The sequence below is a fragment of the Aedes aegypti genome, chromosome 1 (assembly GCF_002204515.2).
Source record: "Aedes aegypti strain LVP_AGWG chromosome 1, AaegL5.0 Primary Assembly, whole genome shotgun sequence".
NCBI lineage: Eukaryota > Metazoa > Arthropoda > Insecta > Diptera > Culicidae > Aedes > Aedes aegypti.
In genome coordinates, this window is record NC_035107.1 from 47,780,983 (window position 1) to 47,802,475 (window position 21,493).

General features: G+C 34.5%; 1 protein-coding gene across 1 annotated transcript in view; it reads left to right on the forward strand.

Moving 5' to 3' along the window:
• LOC5566766 overlaps positions 1 to 21,493 on the forward strand; it is a 535,713-nt gene that overhangs the window by 42,056 nt on the left and 472,164 nt on the right. Inside the window, exon 2 of the mRNA XM_001651123.2 lies at positions 1,507 to 2,388. The gene's annotated coding sequence lies outside the window, so the exon portion shown is untranslated. The remainder of the gene's footprint in view (positions 1 to 1,506; positions 2,389 to 21,493) is intronic.

A 21,493-nucleotide genomic window follows, 5' to 3' on the forward strand; every position in this document is an offset into this window, starting at 1 on the left:
CAAGAATTGTCAAAAGGGGTGATTCACAATTTATGGCAAGCTAGCGTAAAAAGCTGGACAGATCACCAGGATCTCGTAAGGAATATTTTGATTATTTCATACGGTCCACATCGTTGATTAAAATCTAAACTCTAGTCTGAGCAACACTGGTATAGAAAACGAACGTTCCTTAAATATTTAACGTCATAGAAAGTCTCTAATCGTATTCATCGCACGCTTCATTGTCCTTATTGAGAATAAAGTGTAGTTTAGACTATGTTCGCATTTGTCATGTTGGCACTATAAACGGCGTATAGAAGATGCCGATGAGTCATTTTTAAATTAAAATTCTCTAGATAATATCAAAGTTATGTTATGTCGAGACTTCTGAAATTGATTTGAATATAAATTTACTTGAAATTCCCAACTTGTTTTATTAAATGGCTTAAAAAGTTGAAAGACACAACTTTTTGCTTGGTTTACTTCTATTATTGTGATGTGCTTTTACATGTTTGCAATGCATGTAATTCACCAAAAAAAAAACGAACAGTCAACTGAAGAAGCTGGTCGAGTTTTATGATAGAAACGCTGTGTCATAGACTTTTTGTTGCTTTTGTGTCAATGCTTGTACTTTGTTCAACCGACCTTTTCTATCTAAAGAAAAAAAATGTTTTACCGGCATACTCAAAGTGGGCTGGTCATACAGTGTGAATACCGAAAAAATGAAGCATGTCAAAATCAGAGCATGCTAAAAACGGAATCCATTTGGATTTTTTTTTGTGAAATAGTAGAAAAACAGGATGGTACTATTTTGATTTCACTGAGTGTATTTTGAAATAGATTCTAGATATTCAGCTTTTCTTTTATATATTTTAGCTATTCTTAGTTCTGTTCAAATAGTGTTAATTCAAACACAATGGTGTGTCGCTTTCAACATGATAGATGCTTTTTAAGGATAAGTAACCCGTCTTTTGTTTTGGCAGCCATTTTGGCTAGACATCTCATAATTTTAAAGTAATAAAACCCAGGCTCCATGGTAGAGATTGATTCTAAAAAGTATCATTATATGCGCTTAGATGCAGCTATTTTCACCATTTTGAAATTGTGAGCAATATTGCGTTCATATGAACGTCAAACTCGATCATAATCGATACGAGCGCCAGGAGTAATCAGTGATCATATATCAGAATTCAGTGCTTTTTTTCTGAACGATGAAATTCATTGGATTGTTATGTCTGTTTGTTTGAAAATTTGGATTTGTGTTCAATTTTTCAAAATAAGAAAATTCCACAGCCCTTAAATCTATTTGTATAAATATTTAAACTTCAAATGAATCTGGGACTTTTAGAATGCGAAAGATTGAGACCAAAACCCAGAACTCCCCTAAGCCCTCAGAGTCTATTCCTACTCATGATCTATTCCCAGTCTGATTGAGTCAGTCAGCGCAACCTAGGTGTGCAAGTAATTCAAACTTCCTTTATTATAATTTAAAATTCTCATCTATTTTTCCTTCTTCTCTCATTCCAGGGATTGAAAACTTCCAGGTAACGCCCGAACGCGGAACCGACTGACACAAAAGAAAATAGTGTCAACCGGGGGGGCAGCTCCAATCCTATTGTCTCCTCGTTGTTTTTTTGTGTGTTTGTGACGTGCCATCACCAGAACCGGGGAAAAGGGGTGCTCTGTGGTGACAGCTCGTGAATTGTCGGTGTCTTCTTATAAGTCGGAAGAACAACCAGAGCGGGGCGAAAGTATTAAAAAAGTATTAAAAGAAAAATAAAAATATCTATTAAAGTTTAGAGCAGAGCCTGGCGTTCGCATCGGAATCTGGTCGTCGTCTACTCGAGTGAAATGCCGTTGCCGTGGTCGTGGCACAAATTCAACGACAACGACGACGTCGCGACGCCACCGTGTGTGTGGAAGCCAATGAAAAATGAAGAAAAATGTTTGGATCGCGCTCGAGTTATATAACTACTAAAATAGAATCCATCAGCGGTGTCATTCGGGTGTGTAGCGGAAAGTCCTCATAGCGGAATCGACGAACGAGACCGTGGCGTGGTCCATTGAATCCGTCGTGGCCGCGAAGCGTGTGTGCGCGTCGTGCTCGAGATCGCGAGGTCGGTGCGTTGCGAGAGTGGTGATGGTAGCAGGCGGCGACTGAGATGACGCTGTGTAGCAGAGCAGCACATGTGTGTAGATATTATAGTCTCTAGTGGTTGACATGCCTACCACGGCGGCGATTCGTCGTTTACTTCGATGAGTGGAAATGCTTACGGAAAAATGATAAATAATTTCGAGATTATGCTTTGAGACAAGCAAGAACAAGAAGAAACACCAGTTAAAAGGTGAAAACAAGGCACTTACTTCTCTGGCGCAGATTGGCAAAGAAATCGTATTTTTTTCTGTGAGGTAAGTGATGATGTTATATGCCGATGAAATGACTTATAATTGAATTTATGTGATTTAGAGAGGGGAGGGTCTATCAAATGACGCTTTGACAAGCAAATCTAAGATCAAAGCTATTTTCCTTCCATAGCATTTATTTTCCTTTTGGGTAAAATGTCTGTTTAGCCCTATCAAGACCACTTTTTTTATAGATGCCTTTATGTTTTCTGTTCAGATGAATCTTGAGAGTAATATAAATAGTAGAGTGGTTCAAAAAATCTTTTTTACTCCACACCGCTCATTCGATTCTAGATCAAATTCTAAGTGTCCTCCCAAAATTTGAGCTCATTTGGATGAAAACTGTGACTGCACAAGCCCTGTAAAGTTTATATAGGAATTACTATGAGAAAAGCAATCAATTCATTCATTCGGTCATAGTGTTTGCCCATGTGTTCTTGGGTATTAGAGCTACGTTGATACTGTGAGATACACTCATCAGCTACAACTTTGCCGAAGACCGTTTTCAAATCGGACGCCTCAGTAATTAGTTATTGATTCATATCCAGTCACAAATTCTTCAGCAGTGCTCATTTGACTTCTGAACAGGCAACATTGCTGCGCCTGGCGCGAAAGATAGCACGCACAAATCATGGCTACTATGTTTTACTGCATATATCCAGTGATGCATGCAGAGCAGCCCAATAATTATTGCCAAAATTTAACAACTCATTCAAAAATAAATAACTCATTACTGGGGCGTTCGATATAAAAACGGTCTTTCGCAAAGTTGTAACTGATATTTGTAACTCACAGTATCAACATAGTTCTAATCTCCAAGAGCACATGGGCAAACACTATGACCGAATGAATGAATTGGTTGCTTTTCTCATAGTAATTCCCATATAAACTTTGAAGGGCTTGTGCAGTCTTAGTTTTCATCCAAATGAGCTCAAATTTTGGGAGGACACTTGGAATTTGATCTAGAATCGAATGAGCGGTGTGGAGTAATAACGATTTTTGAACCACTCTAATAAATAGCAAACATGTTGAAGAAGTTGTTTTTGGGATATTCAAGACATCCCAAACGATTTGAAATATCGATGTTAGAATAAATATAAATAGGGGAACTTACGTATTGTCGGCAGCCTAAACAGCTGAACTTTGAAAAGGCAATTATACAGAACAATAAAGCACAACAAATAGCAGGAGACACCTGAACTACACTTGAGCACTATTTATTTATTAATTATTATGCACAAAACACTATTTTGTTCTCTAAATCATCTATTTTTCCTCACCAAAGTCACGAGGCACTTGTTCTTTTATCGGCAATGCAATTACTATTGTCGGCAGCTAAATTGTTCTCTTCGGCAATCCAAAACTGTACAAAAGCTAGGTTATGTATTGGTAACTTTTCGTATTTGAGCAATTCTCGCTGAAACCAGGCCGCCATCGGCACCCATCGTTAGAATTCCAATATTATGTCACTGATCGCTAGTTTTCGATAAAACTTAAGGGTGGTCCTTTCTGTTTTCTCAAATTGGTGGACCCCTCGTACGCCAGCTAGCTGAACAGTTTGCGAAAAAGCCCATTTTTTGATAAATCTTGGGTATTTCTTCACGGGATATGTCTCATATTTCGCTTGGAACACATAGCAAGCTTAGTGGCATCGTATAGAGAAAGGATATAGCTTTCATTTGAACTTGAAAAATTTTTTGCGGCCATTTTGAATTTGGTCGCCATCTTGAATTTTGTTAGAAAAATCGATTTTTCACCATTAGCGCACCGCTAGTTTTGAATTCTGAGATCACCATCAGAAAGCTGAGGAAAAATTGCGTAAGATAGGCTACAAAAACTAGGGGAGCAAAGGTATTTACACTATGATATGAACGATTTTCTAAATCATGGTATACGATTTTGACGTATATGGCGAGTGCAATCAATACAAACATCATATTTTGTACAACAAAGAAACAAGTCTTCAACCTTTGGTGTTTTATTTGCGTCGAGTAAAGAATAAGAATATTATATTTAGTGAAAAAATCTGGCGGCCATCTTGGATTTTGACGCCATCTTGATTTTAGGTAGTAGAATTAATTTTTCACCTTGATAGCACTCAGCATATCGAATTTAGAGGCTACCAATAAAAAAAAGGTTACGTATACTCTTCTTTTTATTATTCTTCATTTTACTGACGTTACGTCCCTACTGGAACCGAGCCTGATACTCAGCATTATTAGTTATAAATCCAGGTTATTAAACAGGAATTTTTATTTTTAATGCGATTTCTGACAACAGAATAATTCTTCGACATATCTTTGAATTCAGTAATAATGAATAAATAAATTTAATAAATAGAAGCCGTCAAAAAAACATTGATTGTATTGAACAAACATTTTTTTACCCTTTGCATTGTTGTTCATTGTATGAAGTTTATAGATTGCGTGTAGGGACATTAATATGCCTTGTGGTAATATCTGTAGTTCTAACGTAAAACATTAACAAAAGTGCATTAATTTATAATGCAAGTCTTAAATTTTGAAGCAAAAAACATCCTTGATTTTCTAAGCCATAAAGTATCGTTTTTAGTACCGCCCAACATGCATGTGAAAAATAGCGAAATTGAAAGATGAGAAGCAGGTTTTGTTCTAATGTGGACGTAATGCCGAAACGCAGCTGTATAATTTCGAGGTTAAAAAAACTGGCGGCCATTTTGGCTTTCGAACGCCATCTTGGTTTTTAGCAGTTGCATGATTTTTTACCATCTCAGTGCTCATCATGTTGAATTATAAGGCCTCCGTAAAAAAAAAAACAATCAGATTCTATCTTTCTTATCTTATCTCAGCTGTTTAACTGATGTTCATTTGTATCAATGGTTTTAGACCAAATAAATGAAAGAAATAATGCTATTTTACAACTCGAAGATATGCAGAAGAATCATTCAGGTAGCAAATAAGCGTTAAAAAATCCTATTTGATAATTTGTTTTTAAAAACTAGTTAAGCTGAAGGGCTGGCTCTGTTCCAGTAGGGACGTAACGTGAGGATTAAAAAAAAGAACAAAAAGAAGAATAAGTGTAACGGTAGCATTTAAATTCAACATGTTGAGTGCTAACAAGGTGAAAACTCATTCTACTACTTAAAACCAAGATGGCTTCAAAATCCAAGATGGCCGCCAGATTTTTTCACTCAAATTAATACTCCTATTCTTCATCTGTCCCAAATAATACACCAACAATTGAAAACTTGTTTCTTTGTTGTACAAAAAATTATGTTTTCATTGATTGCACTCGCCATATACGTCAAAATAGTAGAACATGATCTAGAAAATCGTTCATATCATAGTGTAAATACCTTTGCTCACATTGTTTTTGTAGCCTATCTTACGCAATTTTTCCTCAGCTTTCTGATGGTGATCTCAGAATTCAAAACTAGCGGTGCGCTAATGGTGAAAAATCGATTTTTCTAACAAAATTCAAGATGGCGGCCAAATTTAAAATGGCCGCCAAAATTTTTTCAAGTTTAAATGAAAGCCATATCCTTTCTCTATACGATGCCACTAAGCTTCCTACGTGTTCCAAGGGAAATATGAGACATATCCCGTGAAGAAATACCCAAGATTTATCAAAAAAATGGGCTTTTTCGCAAACTGTTCAGCTAGCTGGCGTACGAGGGGTCCACCAATTTGAGAAAACAGAAAGGACCACCCTTAAGTTTTATCGAAAACTAGCGATCAGTAACATAAAATTGGAATTCTAACGATGGGTGCCGATGGCGGCCTGGTTTCAGCGAGAATTGCTCATTTGTTGACAATGCCTGAATTCACATTATGTTCTACTCGTTGAAAGGGCCAATGCATAAAAATACAGACTACACTGAGAACAGCATTGCAGTTTTAAATAGAATAGCTGAGAGTCATATTGAATACACAACGCCACTAAATTTGTGCAGAGTAAGGCGCCGTCCACAAACTACGTAACGCTCTAGGGGGAGGGGGGTAGGCTCAAACACAAAATTTATTTTTTCATACAGAGACCGTTGCGGAGGGAGGAATGGTTGGACACGATTCTCTTGATTTGTTCTTATTGCGTATCAATTCTACACGCGGCGATCTGCAGGCGAATTCCGGCGCGTATTTTCTTCGAAGAAAAGACAATTTTCTTGCTTATGAGTAATGGAAGAAAAATTTTTCTCTTCGAAGAAATTGTTCGCCGGAATTCACCAACTGGACTATAGAAATTCATAAGCCTTAAGAAAGATGGAACGATTATTGCAATCACTCCACATCAAGCCGTCGATAGACGAGAGGGTAGTGCGCACGAGCCTATCGATCGCAAGGTTCTTGGTTCGATTCCAGGTTCAGGCATCAACATTATCAGATAAACGATGATACTATCATCTATCTGATAGACAACTGATACTGATCAGTTCAGCCAGATGATACTATCACTTCTTGTCTATCCTGATAGTATCACTGAGAGAATGGCTTCTATCAGAGATAGACGATAGATTCTCATGATGATACCATCAGTACAACACCTTTCAAATAAAAATGATAGAGGTTCTATCTATATCAATTGATAATTATAGAATAAAAATTGTTGGACGATGGGTATTCCATATTTAGCAATCCAAGGTGGCGGCTTCAGGAGTGTAAGAATTGTTGGAAACCCATGCAATATGGATATTTTCGGAACGGGCACGATGAGGGGATGACGAAAATCGATATCCGACGCCATTTTTAAATCCAAGATGGCAGCCTCCGGTTTGGTAAAATCATTGAAAACCCATGCAATACAGGTATGTTCCGTTTTTGTCACGTTCCGTTTTCTTTCACAATTTATTCCGTTTTTATCAACACAAAAATATTGAAAAATTTTATTTTTTTGAATGTTTAGAAAGTAAACTAAAGACTTATTTTGAAGCAAGCCTTATGTTTTTCAAATGCCTCAGGGTTGAATTTTGACATTATGGTAGTATTTATCACTTGTAACGTAAGTATTAATTCATGGTCGGACTCGATTATCCGGAGTATCGATTTTTTCTTTCACTCCGGATAATCGAATCCTCCCGATAGTCGAATCACTAAAAGAAAAAATAAAACTTGCGATAAAAGAACTTAAATGTTTTCATTTTTCGTTATAATATTTGTATGATGCAGTGGGGTATTCTGAAATTATTTCTAGAAAAAATTAGGGCTCCTGAGAAGAAAATTTTTTTTTTGACCAGCATACACAAAAAACCCTTTTTTTTAAACCCCCTATTACTACCTACGTCCAAAACTGTCTCACCATTCATTTTGTACATTGCAATACGTTCCGAAAATACCCATATTGCATGGGTTTTCAATGATTTTACCAAACCGGAGCCCACCATCTTAGATTTCAAAATGGCGTCGCACATCGATTTCCGTCATCCCTTCGTCGTGCCCGTTCCGAAAATACCTATATTGCATGAGTTTTCAACGATTTTCCTTAACCGGAGGCCGCCATATTGGATTTCAAAATGGTGTCGGACATCGATTTCCGTCATCCCCTCATTGTGCCCGTTATATTGCATTGGTTTTCAATGATTTTACCAAACCGGAGGCCGACATCTCTAAGGGGTGAACTTGGGCCAATTTTACGTCTCCAATTTAAAGGAAAATAATCTAATTTTAATTATTTGTTCAGAATATGCAATGTATTCTCTTATTTAGCCGAACACATCAAGTCAAATTGCGAAATTTGTTCAAAAACAAATGAGGACTAAGGGATGGTAAACAAATTATGTCACGCTAAATTTCAACTTTTTGACCACCTCCCCCTCTTTGTCACGTTTTTTGTATGAGCCCTCCAAAAATTTTGTAAGGCTTGTCACGCTTGGCTTGAACACCTCCCCCCATGGAGCGTGACGTAATTTTGCATGATCCCTTACGCATTTTTGGCCAAATCTAACCCAAAAAGACGGTACTTCCAAATATATTTTCAAATTTATTTGAAATCGAAAGGTAAATAATATCACCGTGAATTGAACTGACACGCTGAATGGCTCGATATGGTTGTGGTATGTAAAGGTTGCTGCTCTTGAACGCTCTATCATCAAGTTTTTACCGAGAGAATCAATGGTAACATTAAAAAAATATCCGATTGCGATGTTCCACGATTTTTTCGGATTTGGATCAAAATCCAAACTCTGCCAGTAAAATTTATTTGCGTTCCTATTATTCTCAGTGTATGAGAAAATCATAATAGGCCCTTTGCAAATCAATTCACTTATGAATTGACACAAAAACATCCTGCTCTGATTGTCTGTAGAACAACAGGAGTGTTGCCAAAATAGTTCAACTATTAAAAGTTGTATATTTTTTATGTTTCTCAGTATATTGAAGATTATGCACTACAATCTTCAAATAAGAAAGTATTAAAAGGCTCATTTGTTACCAATGCATGCTTTGTTGCCTAATTCAATTAATCAATTAGTCATGTTCGTTTTGTTCTGTGAATTTAAATCGTGAATAATAAATACACCTCAATTGAATAAGGTTTTCTGGGAACCTGTTCCCGTAATAAAAAGTCATTGCCGAGGAAATCAAAGTGCATTAATTTTAATTTGTGATTTAAAGCATAAAAATTAAATAATTTCGTGTGTTACATACATATACAAATCAAAAGTTCAATAGTGCATAACTAAATGCATGTCCGATCACTTTTTTTTTTAAATCCCACGGCCAATTTTGAAGTTACGCCTTTTTTTAGTTGTAAGTCCACAAATCCATAATAACTCAGTGATATTTAAACGATTTTTCATTTTCTGTGATTATCCAAAGAATTATAGCATCAAATTTGGTTCAAAGTGTTTAGTTGTTTGTAACCTCTGGGCGGAATTCTAAATCAATAGATCGACAAAATTTAGAGTACCGCGTCCTGTACATAACCATTAGCATTTCATTTTAAATAGATTGATGAGGAATTTTACCATCATTAACCATGTTCAATGTTGTCGATGATAAACTACAATCAAATGTCATGGAAGTTTTTAAAAATTCACCGAGTTTTCGTAGGCTCAAGCGTTCGAAACCATTACGGAGCCAGTTTGATCTTGTTACTGAGATTTTAGTTTTGTGGCACACGTTATAAATTCACTTACACTTACTTTGAAATGCTTGTCTAAAAAATAGAAGTCTCATCGTATAGTGACAACCAACCCAAAAAAGATTTTTTACTCTAACATAAGCTTACATACTAAGAAGTAGATAGTTCAGGATGATTCAGCGTTTGCCTTTACCCGCTATAGCAGCTGTCTATTAGCTTGACTGTTTGAAATGTTACAAAGAAATATTCAGTTTGTGTAGGATTCAAAGCAGTTTATGGCGGACCAGCATAATAACCACCATCTCACAGAACAATTTACGGTTTTTCGAAAACCAAACTTAAAAGTTGCAAAGAATTCATAAGCAACTTCGTTTTTACCGTATATCTGTTGAATATCGAATATTACAGTTTTTATCTACAGTCTACTCTCCATAACTCAAATAGAACACAAAACAAGTGCAATGCGATACAAGGGATCATCGAGTTAGCCACACAAAAAAAAACAAACTTTCACTATGCTTCTCCAATCGAATATCGAGTAAGGGAAAGTTGACTGTTTGATCTTTGCTGAACTTGAAACGTCTTGTGTGTGTTGTAACAAAGAAGGACCGACAGCACCACACGGTAAGCACAAGTAAGCTGAAGTTTCCTAAGAATTTTTTGAAGCAAATAAAGATGAAAATGTTTAATTTGAGTGTTAAAGTTTACCTAGCTGTCCAGATTATTATGCTATAGAAATTATTTCACGATGATAAAAATATGATGATATTTCACAATGATGAAAATTGGTTCCGTATTGTTTTATTGCACTTGAGCCTATGGAAAATAATTTATTTGTGAAAAACTTCTGGAAATGTTGTAGCAGGTTGGCGTTAATAGCCTTTGAACATGATTATATATATTATTTACTAAACTCTTTAATTTATTCAAAACTAGTGCTTTTGGTGGTTGCGTCTAAAAAAGGGTGTAACTGACGGTTACGGTTAGCGAAAATTCGTTAGAACATCTCTGATTTAGTCTGATTTTGTGGTAAAATAACGTAAAAGGGCGGTACTTCATAGCGGGCCCAAGGATTTAGCCATATAAAACGACTGGTGAGCTCAGATTTGATGAAGATTTTTTTTCTGATAATAACGGTCACCGTTCCTTTTTTAAAGAATATGAGTCGACTCAAACAAAAAAGAAAGGATTTTGAGAGTGTTTTAATGCAATGTGCCATTTTTGATGCTTTACACATCAGTGGTAGCAATGTTGTATTTTGTACCACACAGATAAAAAAAATCTCGATTTTCATATACAACATCAACGCAATGCTTTTGATGGTGGTCAACCACAAGACGATCGGTAGGTTAACCCGAGTAGTGCATTACAACAAAACGGTATCATATTTTTAACAAAATTTGTTTTAAATAACATATTTTCTTTCATTTTTGTTATAAACTTTTGGCAACAATTGGCTGTTATCCAGGTTTATGTAAAAACACAATGGATTATATTTTACTTTAAATTATAACATATCTTGTTCCACGTATAGGAAATTTTGTTATATACTAGCCAAATTTATAACATAGTCTGTGGGAAAAAAGTGCTAACTAAGTAATGAAATCTGTTACAACTCTGGTGTAATAAAAATGGATTATTTGACTTGTCTACTAACTTCTCAACTCTGATTAATAAGTTGCTATTGTATAGGACATCATCAACGTACTGGTTTTAGGAGCTTCATTTTTTTTGGAGACCTCAGAACATCAAGTATGTAAGATTATTGATGGAAAGGGCTGCATATAAACTAACATAATGCGGTTGAATATGTACTGTTTAAAAGGAAACAGTGAAAGCATTGATAGATCTGGTATATCATCGAATAATTGATACAAATAGTCTCACGATGTTTGACTGATTTTCATGAAACTTTTTCCACAGGCAGGGCTCATCAATATATGAATAAAAAAAATTGAGAAAAATTCAGGGTCGCTTATTTTCCCGGAAAACTCAGTTGGAATGTTTCTGTTTTCCTCTGACACTACTTACTTTGAAAAATCATAACTCAAGAAAGAAGCATCGTAGAAACAAAGTTTTTTTTTTATGAAAATGGAAGCAAATTTTCTCACTAATAAAAAAAAATATTAACTGGAAACAGTTTTCCACAAAATTTTCCACCGTTGGGAAAATTCGTTAAGAAAAGCCGGAAAAACTATGTTCCAATCAGTGGAAATCTTTTTGAAGAAGATAATTTCATAAGCTTTAATCGCTGAATTTTTTTGAAATGTACTTTTTTTCGTTTTTGAGTTATGGCTAATTTTGTGGAAAATGACCATATAAGCCTTTTCTTTGAAAACCCATATTTCAATCGAAGCATCGGAAAAACAAAGATTTTTTTATCAAAGCAATTGCAAATTTTTTTAAACATCTGAAAAAAAAATATGGGATTGGTTTTAATGAAGTATAAGTTGGAATGGATGATACTTTTCATGAAAAATTATACCGCTAAGAAAAACTTAAAAAAACTGTTTCTGCCTCAATTTTTCATTACACTGAAAAAGGATTCTTTCTTTTCTATGGAACAAATAAGATTATTAAGGACTTTTCTTTTTATAAAGTTGGCGCCTTGTTTATGCTATATCTTTTTTATTTATTGATGAAATCGTAAACGGTTTTCTGTGTATCGTTCAACTATTATTCTACAATGTTATGAAAATACAGAAACTTTCAAAATGCTTTCGGTTGAAGAACTAAATAGTTTTTGCAAAAACTCCTAAGAAAAACTGTTCGTCAAGTTTAAGCATTATTTTTCGCATGAAAAAAATCCTAAATTTAATGAACAAATTGTATGTTGGTGTCCTTTACTATTCAACTTAAGGTAGAGCTTTTAAAAACATCAATAATATTCCATCAGTTCCTGATGCTGAGTCACTTTAGTGATCTCTTTTTACTACCAGCAAAAAAGTAAAGTAATAAGCGTGTTCAAAACTGGTTTAGATTACTAAAGAAACTATATATGTATAAATAAAAGCAAAATCTTGAGTTTTAACCGCATTCTTGGGTACCAAATTTACTCTTTATGGTCGTTTTATTGAAAAATCCCATACTTTTAAAATTATATACGCATGTTTATCGATCTAGAGCAAACTGTAAGCGTTTTTCTCAAAATATTTTGATAGGTAGTCTCAGAATAACACATTCTGAAAATAATACATGCAAAATGAATTTGATTTAATTCAAGCAGTGTTCCCAATCTTGATGATTGTCATTGTGCTTTGAGTGGTCTTCTGAAAATAAATTATTTGTTTTTCTATTGTGCTTAAAATATGACGTGGGGACTAAATCAGCAACTCTATGAAGGCGTAAGTTATTTTTATTATAAATACTATATTATTACTTCCGTCTAGACGTACTTTTAACCTTAAAATTCTACTCATATCATTTCCATTTAAATTTAAGATATTTTTCTTTAAAAAAAATTGATAAAAAATTATTTTATGATATCTGCAAAATTGCTTCTCCAAAACTAACTTGATATTTTTTAGCAAGCTTCTAATTGATGATGCTTTCTAAGTACAACCATTTTTTAAAAATAAAAAATATAAATTGTCGAATTTTCCTGCCGATTTTTAATAATCCTTGATTTTGATAACCTCCAAAAATCGACCGTTCTAAACGTTGTGCCTTATTAGTGTGAAATCATATTATTTTGGTAACTTTTTTATTACCACAGCATTGTACAATATTAGTCGAACGATGTACAGAAAACCGATTTCGATTTCATTGATAAATTAAAAAGATATTGCATGTCCAAAGTGTCCACTTTATAAAATGAACAGTCCTTACTATCGTAATTTAGCGATGCATCAGACATTTGTTACGTAGTAATTGAGTGTGATACATGTTTTGCTGTAATTTGTTGAAGTTTTCTTCTCGTTACATTGAATAGTTTTGTGAAATTAATGAAGAATAACCTATTTCTATATTAAAACAAGACTGTCCGGCTACTGATTCGTGTGGTTCTGAATCCGGACACAGTACTTAAGCATCAAATTTAACAAGTTTTAACAACTAAAACAACATTAAAATTACTAGAAAAGCATGAAAGAATGTTTAAAAATGATATTATTGTGATTCTGAAAATTGCAAACTACAAATGAGTGCAAATTATGGGTCATTAATGGGGGTAACGATGAGCACATCATATTATCTTTTGGAGTCTTCAAAAACAGTGTATAAAGCTGTTTCAGGAGCCCATAACAAATGAGCAGCAATACTTATCACCAATCCTTGAATTTATGTCTCGTAACATCAAGGTAAGTTTCATTTTTTATGGTTTTATATGAAATACAGTTGTATTGATTTGAATGTCCGGATTTTGATTCAAGTGTCCGGATTTGTGAACACGACATGATCCAGAATTAATACGCTTTTCACAATATTCTCATAAAATTCATTGTAAATTTTGTGTAAATTATCAAGCTCCACCCTAACAGTTATCGTTTTATACTAATTCATGAACGAATACTGACTACCCAATTGCCTACAGGCATTTGAATATCTGTATCACCTTAGGCGTCCGGGTATTGATGCAGCACGGTATTAAGAACAAAGCATGCTGTATTTTCTTGGTTTTCATGTGCATCTGAGAATTCACTAGCAAAAATGATTCGTTTGTCTTTTGGTATAAATGATTGATATTTTTTTGTTATATACTGAATAATTGAATGAATAAAATGAAAATAATAATAATAATAATAATCTTATTTATTCCATAGAAAACAAAGAATCTCTTTTCAGTGTAATGAAAAATTGAGGCAGAAACAGTTTTTTCAGTTTTTTCTTAGCGATGTAATTTTTTATGAAAAATATCATCCATTCCGACTTATACTTCATTAAAACCAATCCCATATCATTTTTGCAGATGTTTTAGAAAATTTGCAATTGCTTGATAAAAAATCTTTGTTTTTTCGATGCTTCGATTGATATATGGATTTTCAAAGAAAAGGCTTATATGGTAATTTTCCACAAAATTGGCCATTACTCAAAAACGAAAAAAAAGAACATTTCGAAAATTTCAGCAATTATCTTCTCAAAAATATTGTTTGAAAATTTTCCACGAGTTGGAGCATAGTTTTTTCGGCTTTTCTTTACGAATTTTCTCAACGGTGGAAAATTTTGTGGAAAACTTTTTCCAGTTAATGTTTTTTTTATTCCTGAGAAAATTTGCTTTCATTTTCATAAAAAAAAACTTTGTTTTTTTCGATGCTTCTTTCTTAAATTATGATTTTTCAAAGAAAAGGCTCAAAATGGCACATTTGCACATCTTTTACAAAATTGGCCATAACTCAAAAACGAAAAAAAAGTACATTTCAAGAATTGCAGCGATTAAAGCTTATGAAATTATCTTCTCAAAAATATATTTTTGAAAATTTTCCACCAATTGGAACATAGTTTTTCCGGCTTTTCTCTACAATTTTTCTCAACGGTGGAAAATTTTGTGGAAAACTGTTTCCAGTTAATATTTTTTTTATTCCTGAGAAAATTTGCTTTCATTTTCATAAAAAAAACTTTGTTTCTACGATGCTTCTTTCTTGAGTTATGATTTTTCAAAGAAAAGACTCAAAATGGCAGATTTGCACAATTTTTCTCAACGGTGGAAAATTTTGTGGAAAACTTTTTCCAGTTAATGTTTTTTTTATTCCTGAGAAAATTTGCTTTCATTTTCATAAAAAAAACTTTGTTTTTTTCGATGCTTCTTTCTTAAATTATGATTTTTCAAAGAAAAGGCTCAAAATGGCACATTTGCACAATTTTTCTCAACGGTGGAAAATTTTGTGGAAAACTTTTTCCAGTTAATGTTTTTTTTATTCCTGAGAAAATTTGCTTTCATTTTCATAAAAAAAAACTTTGTTTTTTTCGATGCTTCTTTCTTAAATTATGATTTTTCAAAGAAAAGGCTCAAAATGGCACATTTGCACATCTTTTACAAAATTGGCCATAACTCAAAAACGAAAAAAAAGTACATTTCAAGAATTGCAGCGATTAAAGCTTATGAAATTATCTTCTCAAAAATATATTTTTGAAAATTTTCCACCAATTGGAACATAGTTTTTCCGGCTTTTCTCTACAATTTTTCTCAACGGTGGAAAATTTTGTGGAAAACTGTTTCCAGTTAATATTTTTTTTATTCCTGAGAAAATTTGCTTTCATTTTCATAAAAAAAACTTTGTTTCTACGATGCTTCTTTCTTGAGTTATGATTTTTCAAAGAAAAGACTCAAAATGGCAGATTTGCACAATTTTTCTCAACGGTGGAAAATTTTGTGGAAAACTTTTTCCAGTTAATGTTTTTTTTATTCCTGAGAAAATTTGCTTTCATTTTCATAAAAAAAAACTTTGTTTTTTTTCGATGCTTCTTTCTTAAATTATGATTTTTCAAAGAAAAGGCTCAAAATGGCACATTTGCACATTTTTTACAAAATTGGCCATAACTCAAAAACGAAAAAAAAGTACATTTCAAGAATTGCAGCGATTAAAGCTTATGAAATTATCTTCTCAAAAATATTTTTTTGAAAATTTTCCACGAGTTGGAGCATAGCTTTTTCGGCTTTTCTTTGTGAATTTTCTCAATGGTGGAACATTTCGTGGAAAACTTTTTCCAGTAAATATTTTTTTTTATTCCTGGGAAAATTTGCTTTCAGTTTCATAAAAAACTTTGTTTCTACGATGCTTCTTTCTTGAGTTATGAAAACAAAAATTTCCAACTGAGTTTTCCGGGAAAATAGGCGACGCTAAATTTTTCTTAATTTTTTTAATTCATATATTGATGAGCCCTACCTGTGGAAAAGTTTCATGAAAATCTAACACCTTTCGGCCCAAACCCGTACGAAAATTAAAAAAAAATCCCCTGATGATCTATACCTAGCTAAATATTTGCACATTTGGCAATAATTTGCGACTGGGTTCATAAAACAAGTTTGGAATGTATGAGGCTGTTTATTCAAATAGCGTCTTCATATGGCCTTAGCAATAGGCGATTGTTTAGAGATGAACCCTTCAACAGTTCATCAAACTTTTATTAAAAGTCCTGTTTTTCATGGTACCATGCCCACACAGTTACGGATCACCCACAGTGACGGATCACTTTGGCGTTCAACATCGTATAACTCGCTCAAAACATAAACGTTGACGGAAAACATATTTTTCGCATGTTATACTATTTGTCTTCTACCATTTGTAATGTTATGCACAACATTCAACCACTAAATAACGGTGTATTTGACAAATGTTTAGTTGGTATCACACAGCTATCATTATATGGTCGTTTTCTGTAAGAAGTGCCGTCAGCATTCATAAGCTTCCACAGGTGGTAAAATTCAAATGTTATAACATGTTTTATGCTCGTTCGCTTCGATTTAGTATGAATTCATCTTTGGAAAACATTTGACTTGAATTTTTATTCAAAATACCGAATATTAGCACTTCTAACTAGTGATACATAATATGGACCAGGAAATGATTGTTTACCACGGTTATGGATCACTTCCAAAGAATGTAGATTTCTGCTATTTTATGCATTGGATTCAAAATTTTCAGACAATAGCACTAAGGATAAAACTGATAAAACATCAAGGTGTGTAAATTTCATATTTTAGCAGACAAAATGGGTGGAAAACTTGGTGTGGAGCGAAAGCAGTTCATGTCTCAGTTACTACAATGCAGTATCACAATAAAAAGGGCATTTTACCCTTGTTTCCAGCTCTAACACTGTTATTTTTTGCAGTAATATATGACACATTGTCAAATTTCGCCATACCATGCAATACAGATGCATACAGATGCATTGAGTTGAAAATCTCTTGATTTTGCGCACTGATCCGTAATATGTCACAATTTGATCCATAATATGGTTTTCAGGAACCGACACAATTTTTAATTTTTATGCAATCCTATGTAAATATTACACTCAAAACAGTTTACTAACCAAAGTTCCAATTTGAAACGATTCGATTCGTGCTTTTAAATTACAATTTTACGTTTTCCATGTCGTTTTATTGAATTTTATAGGTTGGACTCCACACTATTTGATCCATAACTGTGGGGTCATGGTATAATTATCTCTATCGTCAAACCAAATTTAGGGCAATCAAGAGTTGATATCTTATAATGCGACACTCAATTTATTTTGATAACTGAAATAAATTAAAAGCTTTCTTGACAGACTATACTTGTGGGTTCAATAATGATCAACTTCTCCCCACTGATCAACTACACCTCGAATTACGGTACTAAACAATCCGCTGGTACTTAGTCTACTTGTAAACTTTGAGTGTTCAAAATGTTGTGTAAGCTTCAGTGTGAATTGCTGAACTCATTTTTGAAATCGTACAACATTACAGGAATAGTATATTGCCCATAAAACCGTTTATTGTTGAATAACGCGCTTATTTCAAGGGAAATTGCGTACATTTAGGCATATTATGCAGATTTACAAAATTTAATTTTGCTATAAAATGATGATATACACGAGTTATAAGAATTTTGCCATCATTTTCAGATTCAGGAGCCCCATATTTAGTAGACAGGGAAATTTTACATTCTATAATATGATATGCCCCAATATGTCATTTTAAATTTTTGATATTAAAATTAATTTTATGAAATGTTAAATTTTATTCCATAAAAAATCGATTGCATGAACTGATAGAGATCAATGAAGTACTGATTTTACTGAAATAAATTTGACATTTTTTTAATTCTAAAGGAAAACATGTCAGAAAGTTGAGAAAAAGTGATCAATTGGCCCTCGGATTATGGTACTTATTTGTCGGTCTCAAATTTGTACTGCTAAATATTGAAGCTGAATCAATATAACCCATCCTTCCCGAAAGGGTTAAGTCACTTTTATGAATGTGCTGACGAGAGTAACATAGAAAAACAGCAATATTGATTGATGTTGGAAGGGAAGAAAACTGTTATTCAATGGATGGCTCAGAAAAAGAAGATACGATTCTTGTTTCTTGAAACTCGACTCATGGTGTGCTTTGATGCTTGCAGGAGATCTGACGTCTTGTAATGGAATGTGTTTGTTGTATAGAAATATTTTTGCAGTGCACCTGTGTTTCATCCATGGCAAAAATGCTTAAAGCATCTAACCTCACATTACATCGTTGCCATTATTGAATTCATAGGAACTTCCATTTGATCTCTTGTCAAAGAAAATGTTGTTTCTAAAGCAGAGTTGATATTTTTTTTTCTTCACGTGAAAGGTGATGTCTACATTCTATGGCAGCCAACTCTCCCTTACTCGATATTTCGTATCTCGATATCGAGTTAGACAACCATAGTAAAAGTTGATTTCTTGGCTACCTCTATGGTCCCTTGGATCGCAGTTGCACTGGTTTAGTGTTCTGTAACGTTACGTAACTCGATGATCCCTTCAATATCGAGTTATGGAGAGTTGACTGTAGTTTCATTTCATTGTACCAAAACCTCGATGGAAGATTTTAACACACGAATGACAGATAAGTAAACCTCACCTGATCGCTCCCCAGTATATCAAGCAAAAAGTGACGTGTCGCGAAAACATGTCATCTATTAAATCCAGTCTTAACGCGAATAAATCAATTGAGTTCACGGTAAACCGAGTTTAGCCAAATATTCGCAAACTTTGCACACCTCCCGGCGACTGATTTTGCAATCAATCATTTCGGCGCCCCCTGGACCCGCAGCCGAAAACGACTCCGACGACACGGAATGACATCAGGCTGGCTGCCTTTGATCGATTCTCTCGCCTATTTTTCTTGCGTGGATCTTCTAGACCAACATTTGAAAAGATTATGTGTGACGATAGTCGTGAACAAAAATTGTATAATACGTTTCCGCTTTTAGAACTCAATGATAAGAATAACGGATAGCCCATTACAAAATTTATTTTCACATTTTGTTTATATTTGTGACATACGGTTCGGTTTCCAATTGTTCGTCCAGACTTTGGTTCGTTCTCCAAGCCTTGGAGGTATGTCATGGCATCCTTATGCCATCGGGGAAATTTATGCGCCTACTACGCCGTGTACTTGGTATGAAAAATAAAAAACACCAATTTCAACAGCATTAAAAATCCATTCCGTTCCGAGCCATTATTTCGGGAAAACTCCCCGCCCCAAAAGCGCGAGGAAACGGCTCAAGTAATATGAAATAAATTTTCACCGCTTTGGAGTCTTGTTCTTCTTGGACAAAGACGACGACGACGCCCTCGTTTTCCGGCTCGACACGACACAATGTGTAATAAAGTCCAGTCGGAACCATCGAAAGTGCAATTATTCGGCGCTTTTCCTAATTTTCACCCAATTCCCGAATCCCGGGAAGCTCCGAGTGGAAATGTTTGTTATTGTTTGACGGGACGTTTGTAGGTTATTTTTGGGTGGATCATTCAATCTGAGGGCGGAAATGGGGCTATTCTGTTCGACATTGCGAGTGGATTGAAATCATAAACATTCTGGAATAGATGTCATCACTTGTCTCATGACTTTAAGGCTCCGTTAGACAGTGAAACCTTTCTGGATAATTTTCAAAACTTTATTTTGAATCCTCTGCAGAGCTTTCTTCCTAGTAACAACTACCGAAAAGCTAAACATTACATATAATTTGCAATTGGATTAGATGGACAAATTGATGTGAAGATTTGCGAAAAAGTTACACGTCTTCTCAGTGAGAATCGAACCCACGACTCCCCGATCTCTAGTTGGGGCGCGTTACCACTACGCGTTTGAGAACGTCGCGACCCATTGGAAGCCCACACAATAGATACCTCAGCCAGCGCAGTTGCTGGCTAGTGTAGTGTGCTATCTCATACCTAAAAAACAATGCGCTCTCGGGCTAGGCATTGGATATATATAGAAAGCGTTGTGTTTGGATGGGCATCTAATTCTTCCGAAAGAGGTGCACTTTGCGAAAAAGGACCACGTGATTATTGAGCTGAAATCGAATTCAGGTTAACTTCTGCGTTCATGAGTCCTCTCATGGCGTAGTGGTAACGCGCCCCAACTAGAGATCGGGGAGTCGTGGGTTCGATTCTCGCTGAGAAGACGTGTAACTTTTTCGCAAATCTTCACATCAATTTGTCCATCTAATCCAATTGCAAATTGTATGTAATGTTTAGCTTTTCGGTAGTTGTTAAACTTCCACTCGGCTGGTTAGCCGTAAACCACGATTCATAATTAAAAACAAGTATTTCTTCCTAGTATTACAACAGCTAATCCACATTGGTAGAGCATACACAATGGCTGGCCTGGAAATTCGTTTGGAGATCAAAAACTTGTTCTTAAGACAAAGTTTTGATTTTCTATTAATAATGGGATAAACATATTTAACATACTTGTTACATTTGGCTTGAATGCCTTCAATGTTATTTTTGAAAGTTAAATTCTTATCTAGCATGAACCCTAGATACTTAACTTCATCTGACCAATTTATTGGAAACCCTCTCATCGTGACAACATGTCTACTTGAAGGTTTTAAATAAATGGCTTTGGTCTATGTGGGAATATTATTAGTTGAGTTTTGGAAGCATGAGCAGAAACATTCCATTTTTGCAAGCATGAAGAAAAAATCCTCTAACTCTTTTGCAATCGACTACAGATGACACGCAGGCTTCGTCCTTTGGTGGAGAGGCCTGTGTCACCCCCAAACGAAGATTTTTGACATCCCTGAGGTAACTCAGGTAAGTCAGATGTGAACATATTTTATAATATTGATCCCAAAATGCTGCCTTGAGGAACACCAGCTCTTACAGGAAGTCTTTTAGACCTGGAGTTCTGATAAATAACTGTGTGTAAGTGTACGATTTGACAGGTAGCTTTGGATTATTCTAACAATGTATGTCGGAAAATTTAAGATTTTTTAAATTTTACGATCAAGTCTTTATGCCAAACACTATCTAATGCTGTTTCTATGTCTAGAAGAGTAGGACTAGTAGAATAGCCTTCAGATTTGTTGGAACAAATCACCTTTGTTACACGTAAAAGTTGATGAGTGGTCGAATGTCCATGTCAGAATCCAAAATGTTTATTGGC